This window comes from Vombatus ursinus, unplaced genomic scaffold (genome assembly GCF_900497805.2).
Source record: "Vombatus ursinus unplaced genomic scaffold, bare-nosed wombat genome assembly UNPS02014772.1, whole genome shotgun sequence".
Taxonomy (NCBI): Eukaryota; Metazoa; Chordata; class Mammalia; order Diprotodontia; family Vombatidae; genus Vombatus; species Vombatus ursinus.
Window position 1 is genome coordinate 37096930 of NW_020954550.1, and position 9966 is coordinate 37106895.

General features: G+C 40.6%; 1 protein-coding gene across 2 annotated transcripts in view; it reads left to right on the top strand.

Annotated features, from left to right (window-relative positions):
- Positions 1 to 9966, top strand: part of GDNF (glial cell derived neurotrophic factor) — a 35566-nt gene that overhangs the window by 10490 nt on the left and 15110 nt on the right. The gene's annotated exons all lie outside the window — the stretch shown is intronic.

Genomic DNA, 9966 nt, shown 5'->3' on the forward strand with positions numbered 1-9966 from the left:
CGAAGAGTCAGAGACAACTAAACAACAAGTCTTGTAACAGTGAGACCCTATGTGTTAGATCACAAAATTAATAACAATATATTTATAACATATTGTTATTATGTTACATATTATAATATATTTTATTATGATATACATGTATAATTATTATATATAATATGTGATATATTATTATTATATATAAAAAATCATAAAGAGACCTTAAATGAGGAAACTGCAAAGCATTCTTAAACACTTTGACTTCATTCCAGGTACACTCAGGTAGGCAGGCCTGTCAGCAAGATAAACAACATGGGCCCAGGTTGAACACTCAGCCAGTGCAAGCAGCTGACTGTAACAGTACCAACATCATTTTGTTTTATTGCTGATGTTCATGCTTTTCTTCGCTCATGATACACAAAGTCTTCTGTAGTAAACCCTCACACATGTTTCCAAACATTGAATTCCATTGGAAAGTAGGAAGGACTCCAATGGCTGAATCCATGGGTGTGCTGGTAAATGTTTAGCAAATGCTCTCCGAAAGAAAAAAGAAAAAAAAGACCTGTGGCACACTTTTAGTTTAATCTGTATTATTAACATTTTTCTTAAGTCTAGACAATCAACAAACCTGTAAATCAAGTCCCAATTTGTAATATTTGCCAATTTCCAAGATACATATGAGCATAAAAATTTAACAATCAGCTCTTAAAAGCTAATTGGAGCTGGCTGTAGCACACCCCTAGTTGAATGCTCTGATTTCTTTCAAAGGCTAGCAACTTAATCATTGAAAAAAAAATCCAAAGTTTTTCAAGTCTGTATAGAAGAGAGAGAACATAACCGTAGTAGAGAGATATCCTCAAAATCAGGAAGTCCTGGGTTCTGGTCCCATCTCTAACACATACCAGCTATGTAATGCTGGGCAGATCCCTTAACCTCTCAGGGTCAAATAACTCTCTAAGACTCTATGTTGCAGAGGAGTTGCTGATGTACATTGGTGGAGGGAGTTTCTTCAATGGAAGTTCAATACACCAGTGAAATAACAGGTCTAGACTAATAATAATCACAGTAATCATAACAGTAAAGTTTATGAAGAAGAAATTCATATACATTGTGCCTAGTTCACTTTTAAGTTTAAGATGAGCTATGTCCTCTTGGTTCCAATGCAAATGAGGCCATCAGAGCAACCCGGCTGGGTGGGTTACTGATATAGGGTCTATTTTGGAAAAGGTTAAAGTTGAACTCACATTGCTTACTGTCTTACCCTGTGGTTTTTTGCTCCCTAAATGAGGAAGCACCTGCATCATACAACTTCTATAAAATTCCCTCATTTCAGATTTAAAATCTACTTTGTGGGTTTTCCAAAACTACCTTTTTTCCTATTCACTGCTCACCAGTATCTTCAAAAGAAGAAGAATCCCAGGTGAAACTCAGATCATTCTGTTTTGCTACATGAGGGAAAAAGCTTGATGGAGGAAGGAAGTTCCAGGTCATAGGAATGGCATAGCAATCATCTCTCCTAGCCCCTCATTTTTCATGTGAGGACAATAAGCCCCAACTTGAGAGCTAATTTGAGTCTTAAATATTTATATGAAGAGCAACACAACTAGCTATTCTTATCCATGGGGTATGTTCCAAGAACTGAGCCCCTAAAAGGGATCCAGAGCCAGAAGTTAGGTTCAGGGAGTACAGAGTCCGGAACGGGCCTCTTCCAACCTGCAACCTGACCTGTGTCTGTGGTCTGCGGACTGCCATCTTTTGATCCCCAGCTTCATCTCTGCACCACTCCTTTCAGGGCTAATGTGTTTGTATAACTGTGATTATGCAAGATATCTCCGACCAACAATTGCTCAAGGAAAGAAAGAGGCCTCCTTTTAATGGAAGGGGTTGGGCTCAGTGGCCTCTGAGAGTTCTTCTAGCTGGAGATCTAATGGTTCTGTGAGTTGTTCCTGCCTTTCACAGCAACTTCCCTTCTGCTTTTGAACCCCCATGGTCACTAAGCTGGTTTGCTTTCAGTGCCTTTTCTGTGTGTGGGTGGTGTCTTAGTGTTTGTAAACTGGGGATTACTTCAGCTGTTATTTTGGTTTTTCAGTCATTCCATCTAGACATATAGCATTATTTAAAAAAAAAAAAAACACAGCAAAAAAAATCACCTGGTTCAACCCCTTCCTTTTACAACTGAAGAAACTGAGGCTCAATATACTTAGTAACAGCTAGCTTTTCTATAGCACTTTAAGGTTTGCAAAGCATTTTATAAGTATTTTCTCACTTGATGCTCAGAATAACCCTGGGAGATAAGTTCTATTGTTATCTCCGTTTTATAGATGAGGAAACTGGGGCAGACAGAGGTTAAGTGACTTGACTAGAGTCATACAGATAGTAAGCATCTGAAGCTACATTTGAATTAGGGTCTTCCTAACCCCAGGTTCAGCACTCTATCTGCTATGCCCTAGCTGTGGAATGTTACTATTGAAATTAGTATAATGCCAAGTTCTAGGCCAACTGAGGTGCCTCTGCTAGTCTACATTGCTTGTGGATACTGATATTTCAGTAGACCGTGATCCCATCTATGTGGGTTCTACCTTCATTAATGCAGCTCAGGACCTAACTATATCCTTTCTCTCCTTTGCAACCCTCGTCCATGTCCTCCACAGCAGTGGAACCCAATGTACTGGGCCTCCCTCTAGATCAGTGATTCTCGAGGTGTCCAGTGACCCCCAGAGACCATTTCAGGGAGTCCATGAGGTCAAAATTATTTTCATAATAACACTAAGGTGTTTTAATTTTTAATATGATAAATATCAGTAGATATAACTCATAAATAAAAGCTCTTTGGGGAATCCGCAATAATTTTTGAGAGAGCAAAAGGGTCCTAAGATCAAAACATTTGAGAAGCTGCTCCAGACTGCCTGACATTGGGTAGGTGGTGTTGGCGGAGCACACAAGCTGCCCATCGCTTACCCCTTGCTCTTGCTACATGCTGGACTGGCCCACCTCCCTTTCCGGTCACACATCTCTCTGATGATATCCTTTACAGGCCTCTTTCTTCCCTTGCGCAATTCTTGGTTGGTCATATGTTGCATAATCACAGTTATACAAATTCATTCGTCCAGAAAGGGGTGGTGCAGAGATGAAGCTGGGGATCAAAAGATGGCAGTCCCCGACCACGGACACAGGTCAGATTGCAGGTTGGAAGGGGCCTGTTCCGGACTCTGTACCCCCTGAACCTAACTTCTGGCTCTGGACCCCTTTCAGGGGCTCAGTTCTTGGAGCATACCCCAGGGATAAGAATAGCTAGTTGTGTTGCTCTTCATATAAATATTTAAGACTCAAATTAGCTCCCAAATTGATCTGGCTCGCAGTTCCAGCACCTATTTTATGTAGTAACTTGGGACCAAGAGCCTGAAAGATAGCTACCCTAGAAATAATAATAGTCCCCTTCCTTCTATGGTTATTCTGCAATATTCATAAATAGGGAGCACCTTTCTTTCAGCAGAATGCCATAAACTTACCTTACTTTTCTAAAATACATGAGTCCAGTCCATGAACAAGCATTTGCTGACCAGCCACCATCTGCTCTGTGTTGTGCTAGGTACTTCATGGAGAAATAGGATCTGATTCTGATCCTTAAGGATTGAGTATCAAACTAGAGCACAGTAAATAATATTTCATCGGGGCGAAGTAACTTACCACGAGCTGTAGCTGTGGAAAGATAAAGGGAGTAAGAAAGGCATTTTAGTTGAGAAGAGCATGAACAAAAGGTGGGGAATTGGGAATGAGCTTGTAGGAGAAGAAGAGGGAAGGACAGACAGTGTAGACTTCAGGCTTATTGCAGCAGAGTGTTGTTGTATTTTTGGAGAGAGGGAGATCACAGAGAGGAAGGCTGGATAGTGGAACCACAAAGAGGCCATTAAAAGTGGACAGAGTAACTTAACCCTGATTTGGTAGATACTGGACAGCCATGGTTGATTCTTGAGGAGAGTAACAGGAAACCAAATCACTGCATCACAGATAGAGAGAAACCTAAGGTATGCTTCTAAATTGCCAGATCAATTAATCACTTAACCTATACCTAATCAATTAGGCATTTATTAAACATTACTATGTACTAGACAAGGGGGCAACTAGGTGGCACAGTAGATAGAGCCCTAGTCTTGTAGTCAGGAAGATCTGAGTTCAAATTTAGCCTCAGACACTTACTATTATGTGACCCTGGGCAAGTCACTTAACCTTTGCCTCAGTTTCCTTATCTGTAAAATGACTGGAAAAGGAAATGGCAAGCCACTTCAACCACTTTGCCAAGGAAACCCCATTTCACAAAGACTCAGACACAAGTGAAATGACTCAACAACAACAATGTACTAGACAAAAATGAAAAAGTCCCCAACTGCAAGAAGCTTATATTCTACATGTACATGTACAAGTAAAGTCAAAATTAACGAAAGGTAATTTGTGAGAGATTCAAGTTTCTGGGGAAATCAAGAAAGGTTTCATAGAGGAAGAAGTGTTTGATCTGAGCTTTAAAGGAGACTATAGATTCTAAGAGGTGGAAACATGGAAGGAATGCATTTGAGGTATAGAAAACTCTACATAAAGGAGATTGAATTTTGTGTAGGAGAAACAGAAGGCCAGTTTGTCTGAAATGTAGATTGTATGAAGGGGAATAACATGCAGTAATCTTGGAAAGATACGTGAGAGCCAGCTCATGAAGAGTTTTAAATGCCAAACAGAAAAAACTATTTGGCCCTGGTTGGTTAGTTGGTTAGTTGGTTGGTTAGTTGGTTAGTTGGTTGGTTAGTTGGTTAGTTGGTTAGTTGGTTTGGTTGTTGTCCTTCATTCTTGAGGAGGACCAAAATGACATCACTCTGTTGGGGTTAAAGTACAGTATGTCCAACTGTGGTTGATCAAACCGATATAAGCTCGGAATACTCTACCATAGGTCGGGCACAAATAGTCCACGTAAACATTTAGAGTGAAGATATCTCTAAATTTGCACACCTCACATTTCTTTTGATCTACTGCAATTCTGTTTGCTCATAGAGCATAGCACCTTCTTTGATGTGGGCACGCCATGCTGGGCAGTCCTGTGCCAATGTCTCTCATGTCTCGCAATTGATTCCAGAGTTCTTTAGAGAGAAAGGGGGAAAGAAGCCGCAAACACCCTAATTTGGCCCTAGAGATAATAGAGAGCTGCTATAGCTGGGCCACGGAGTAATATGGTCAGATATGTGCTTTAGCAATATTATTTCAGCAGCTGTGGGGAGTATGTATTGTAGAGACAATACTTGAGGTAAGAATCCTAATTGAGTTATTTGCCATAGTTTGGACAAGAAGTAATAAGTGCCTAAACTAGGGTGGTGGGTGTTTGATTAGGGAGAAGCAGGTAGATAAGAAACGTTGTGTAGGTAGAATTGACAGTAGTTGGCGAGTGACTGGATACATGAGGTGAGGAGACAGTGAGGAGCCAACAAAGTTGTAACGTGGAAAGATAAAAGTGCCTTTGACAAAAACAGGCTTGAAAAAGAGCTGGGTTTGGAGTGAAAGATGATGAATTCTGTGTTGGACTTATTGAGTCTGATATGCATGCAGGACATTCAGTTTGAAATGACCAATATAGGCAGGAGGTGATGTGGGGGCTGGCATTCAAGAGAGAGGCTAGGGCTGGATATATAGACCTGTGACTCATCTGCCTTGAGATGATAATTAAAGCCATGTGACCTGAGGAGATTGCCAAGGGAGAAAATGTCAAGAGAGCAGAGAAGAGGTTCTAAGACAGAACACCCAGAGTTAGGAGGCTCCTTATGGGTGATGACGCAGCAAAGGAGACTAAGGAGATCACAGAAAAATGGGGACTGTTCAGTATCGGGGTGTCCCCAGAGATACTTTAATCTACATATTGTCAGAAGTATCTTTAAGATTATTTTTAATGAATTTCTATCTTTTAATAAGCCTCTGGTGAATCAGTTTACTAAAATGCTTAAACGAGTGAAATTAAAATGAAACCTGACAGCGTAAGACAGAATTAGAACTGGAAGGGACCACAGAAATCACCTAATCCAACCTTCCTCATTTTACAAATGAGGCCCAGGGAGGTTAGCATCACATGGTCATAGATTTAGAGCTGGAAAGGAGCTTAGAGATCAGTTAATTCCCCTCCCTTTACAGAGCAGTAAGTAGACAAGCTGGCATTCTAGCCTAGGTCCTCTGACTCCATCACTCAGCCTACCTAAACCGATTTTTAGGAGGTAGGTTTTGTCCTAAGGCTAAATGAGCTCTTTTGGACCAGACAAGAAAGGAAGTTCCATAGAAGTGATTTACCATCCCTGCTACTATGATTACCCAAAATGCCCTGCCTCTGAAGAATAATAGTTCACAATAATAACTAGGATTTATATAGCTCTTTAAGATTTGCAAAGTGCTTTATACATGTTAATTCATTTGAGCTTCACAACAACCTTGTAAGGTATTACCCCACTTTACAGATAAGGAAACTGAGGCTGAGGTTAAGTGACTTGCACAGGCCCACACAGCTAGTAAAGTGTCTGAGGCAGGATTTGAACTCAGGTCTTCCCTAATTCTTGGTCCAGTACTCTATCCACGGTACCATCTAAATGCCAAGTCTTGCAAATAACTTTCCAAAAAGAACTTTAGTTCTCCAAAGTTTGTTATAACTCTAAACATTTGCCAGTAACATCCTTAACCACTGCTAACCAGCCCTATGCCTCTTTCCATTTCTCCCTTTATCAGAAGAATAAGAAAACACAAACATCTGCCTTCTAAAAGGACATTCAAGCTCTCCCCCAAAACACAGATTTCCAGAAAAACCAAACAAAAAGTAAACAGAAAGGAGAATATTCACTTTCTTTTAGGTCCAACGCATGATTTTTATTTGGGTCATTCGAGACACGTCATCTGATGATTATTTTGCTGCTTGTTCCAAAGTACAAATCAGGAAACCTGGTGCTGAGAAACATGAATTGATTTAAATTCTCTTGCAATACTATTGTTTTTACTGGTGAGAGAGATAGATGGCCTCCATAGACAAAGCTAAAGTAAGGAATTAAGATAATGATCTGGATTTTTTCAGCAAAAGAGCAGAAGGTCAAGAAGGCAGTTTGGTACAGTGAAAAGTTGTTGTTTAATCATTTTTCATTTGTGTCTGACTCTGTGACCCCTTTGAAGGTTTTCTTGGAAAAGATACTAGAGTGACTTGCCATTTCCTTCTCTTCTTCATTTTACAGATGAGGAAACTGAGGCAATTCCAGGCTCTACCACTTCACTCCCTTTGTGACCTTGCAAGTGACAACCTATCTGTAAAATGAAAAGATTGGTCTATATTGCTTCTAAGATTTCTTCAAGTTCTAAAATTATCATCTTGTGCACCTACCTTCCCTCAGGCAGATAGGTGGCATAGATGATAGAGTGTCATGCCTGAAGTCAGGAAGACTCATCTATCTGAGTTCAAATATGGCCTCAGACACTTACTAGCTGTGTGACCCTGGGCAAGTCATTTAACTCTGGTTGTCTCAGTTTCCCCATCTATAAAATGAGCTAGAGAAGGAAATGGCAAACCACTCTAGTATCTTTGCCAAGAAAACTCCAAATGGGGTCACAAAGAGTTAGAGAGCTTTGCTATTTCATGGGGAGGGGGGTAAACATTGAGCACTTTCATTTCATCGGATACAGATGCTAAGTGCTGTAGGAGTTGAGTGAAAAGAGAGAAATTTGAGTGTGAGATGGAATGGTCAGAAGAGGGACTGATGAAGAAGGTAGAATTTCAGCTGTGCTCAGAAAGGTAGACAGGATTTAGAAGCTGGTTGTGCATTGTCTATGGGATAAATAAACTTAATTTAATTCAGACAGAAATCCACTTTTGTTTTAAGTAATGTAGAATAGAAATGGACCTTTCTGAAAAAATCATCCCTTCAGTTCTTCACTTTAGTCCTAGTGGAGGCTTGGCTAGAGAGAACATTGGCAAATGGTATGACGTTCTTCCTGCATGGTGAGGTGATGAGCTATTTGCATCATTAAGCATCATCCAGTTGAAGGGCTCATGAAAGGTGGTGGTTTAGCTGTGGATTTCCTAAATTCAAGTATAAACACTTTCTGGCAAAGTAGATGGAAGAGAATCCCCTGATTTGTTCATTTGTTTATTCATTCAGTTAACAACCACTTATTTAAAGCATCTGCTACATGCAGAATACCATGCGAAGGAATGGGGGAGATACAAAGTTCTTGCATGACGTGGCTCCTTCTCTCATGGACCTTACAGTCCAGTAAGACAGAGGTATGGAAGGAGACTGTTAGGAGGTTCATTAGGTTAAGTTGGAGTCAGCTTGTGGAGGACCTTGAATGCTAGGCTAAGAAGTTTGTATTGTATCCCATAGGCAATGTGGAGTGACTGAAGGTTTTGCATCAGGAGAATGATATCAAGAGGGCCAAATTTGGAGTCAGTGTTTGGATTTGGATCCCACCTCTAAGAGACATTAGACAAGTCACTTCCCCTGTCTAGGCCTTAATTTCCTAAATTTTGTAATGAGGTGGCTGGACTCAATGAACTCTAAGATCCCTTCTAACCCTGTTCTTAGATCCTCTCACTAGATAATGTCTGCCAAAATCATCTTTCCAAGGCATAGGTCATAATTTGGAAAGGAGAGACTAGAGGCAGAGAGGTGCAGTAGTCCAGATTGATGATAATTAGGTCCTTAAGCCAGGATAGGCAGCTAGGTGACAGAGGAAGAGTACTAAACCTGGACTTAGGAAGACATGAGTTCAAATATGACCTGAGACACTTATTAGCTGTGTGACCCTAGACAAGTCACTTAACCTTGTTTGCCTCAGTTTCTCATCTGTAAAATGAGCTGGAGAAAGAAATGGCAAACCACTCCAGTACCTCTGCCAAGAAAACCCCAAATGGAGTCACAAAGAATTACACATAACTAAATAACGACAAGAAGCCAGGATAATGGTAAAGGGAATGGAAAAACAACAACAGAAATGAGATATTGGGGCAATCCTACTTTAGCAATAAAGAGAATTTTTTTTCAAAGCATTTCTCCCCTAAGGAAAAAAAATCCTTTGAGAGATTAGAGACCTGAACACCAGTGCCCTTCATTCCTCTAACCATGACTGAGAATTTTGTACTTACATAATACGGAGACGTGCTCCCTCACAACTTACAAGTTTAAAGTCTTGGGAAGGAGCCAGGATTGTGAAAATACCAATGAGACCATTCTTCCAATTTTAAAAAAAGAAAAACGAGGCAGAGAGGTTGTGCAACTTGCTGTAATATTAGAACTCTGAGGCTTCTGAGTGTCTTTGGTGGGTGTTTTTAACTTCTGTCATGTAGGTAGCATGAATTTGGATGTAACTTGGGATCTGATTAACTGGAGACGCCTGGGCTTACTTTCCAAAAAGCTCACTCATCAGAGGATGATGATATGCCCATCAAACAGTTCCCATTAGGAAAAATGTTTGCAGGCATCCACTTCTGATTCTCCTATCTTCCCTCTCTTTCTTGTTTGCTCAGTCCCCATTCCCTTCTGTTTCGTTCAGTTGCTCACTAGGTCTGGAGTAAGCCGGAATAAGCCTTGGAAGAGACAGGGAAATGTGCTGGGGAGGAAAGGGAACTGGGCCAAGTGTAAAGGGGCAGCAGAGGGATTTTATAGGAGGCTCCAATAGGTTTTCCACCCTACTCAGTTGTATTGGTTAATACTGCAAGGGATTAGGTGGTGGTAGTGTTTTGGAGGGGGGAAGTCACTCTGTAAACTTTACTGTGAAACTTTTCTTCCTTCCAAATCACCATGTTTTATAAGGGTAGTTGAACACTGCATAGTGTGAGCACTTGTTAATGTTTGGTGCTTATTACATCCTTGAGTATGCTTAAAATCTTTGGCAGGGGTTCTTTTAGAACATACCAGGTGGATGATGATGATGATGATGAAGAAGGAGAGAGAGAGAGAGAGAGAGAGAGAGAGAGAGAGAGAGAGA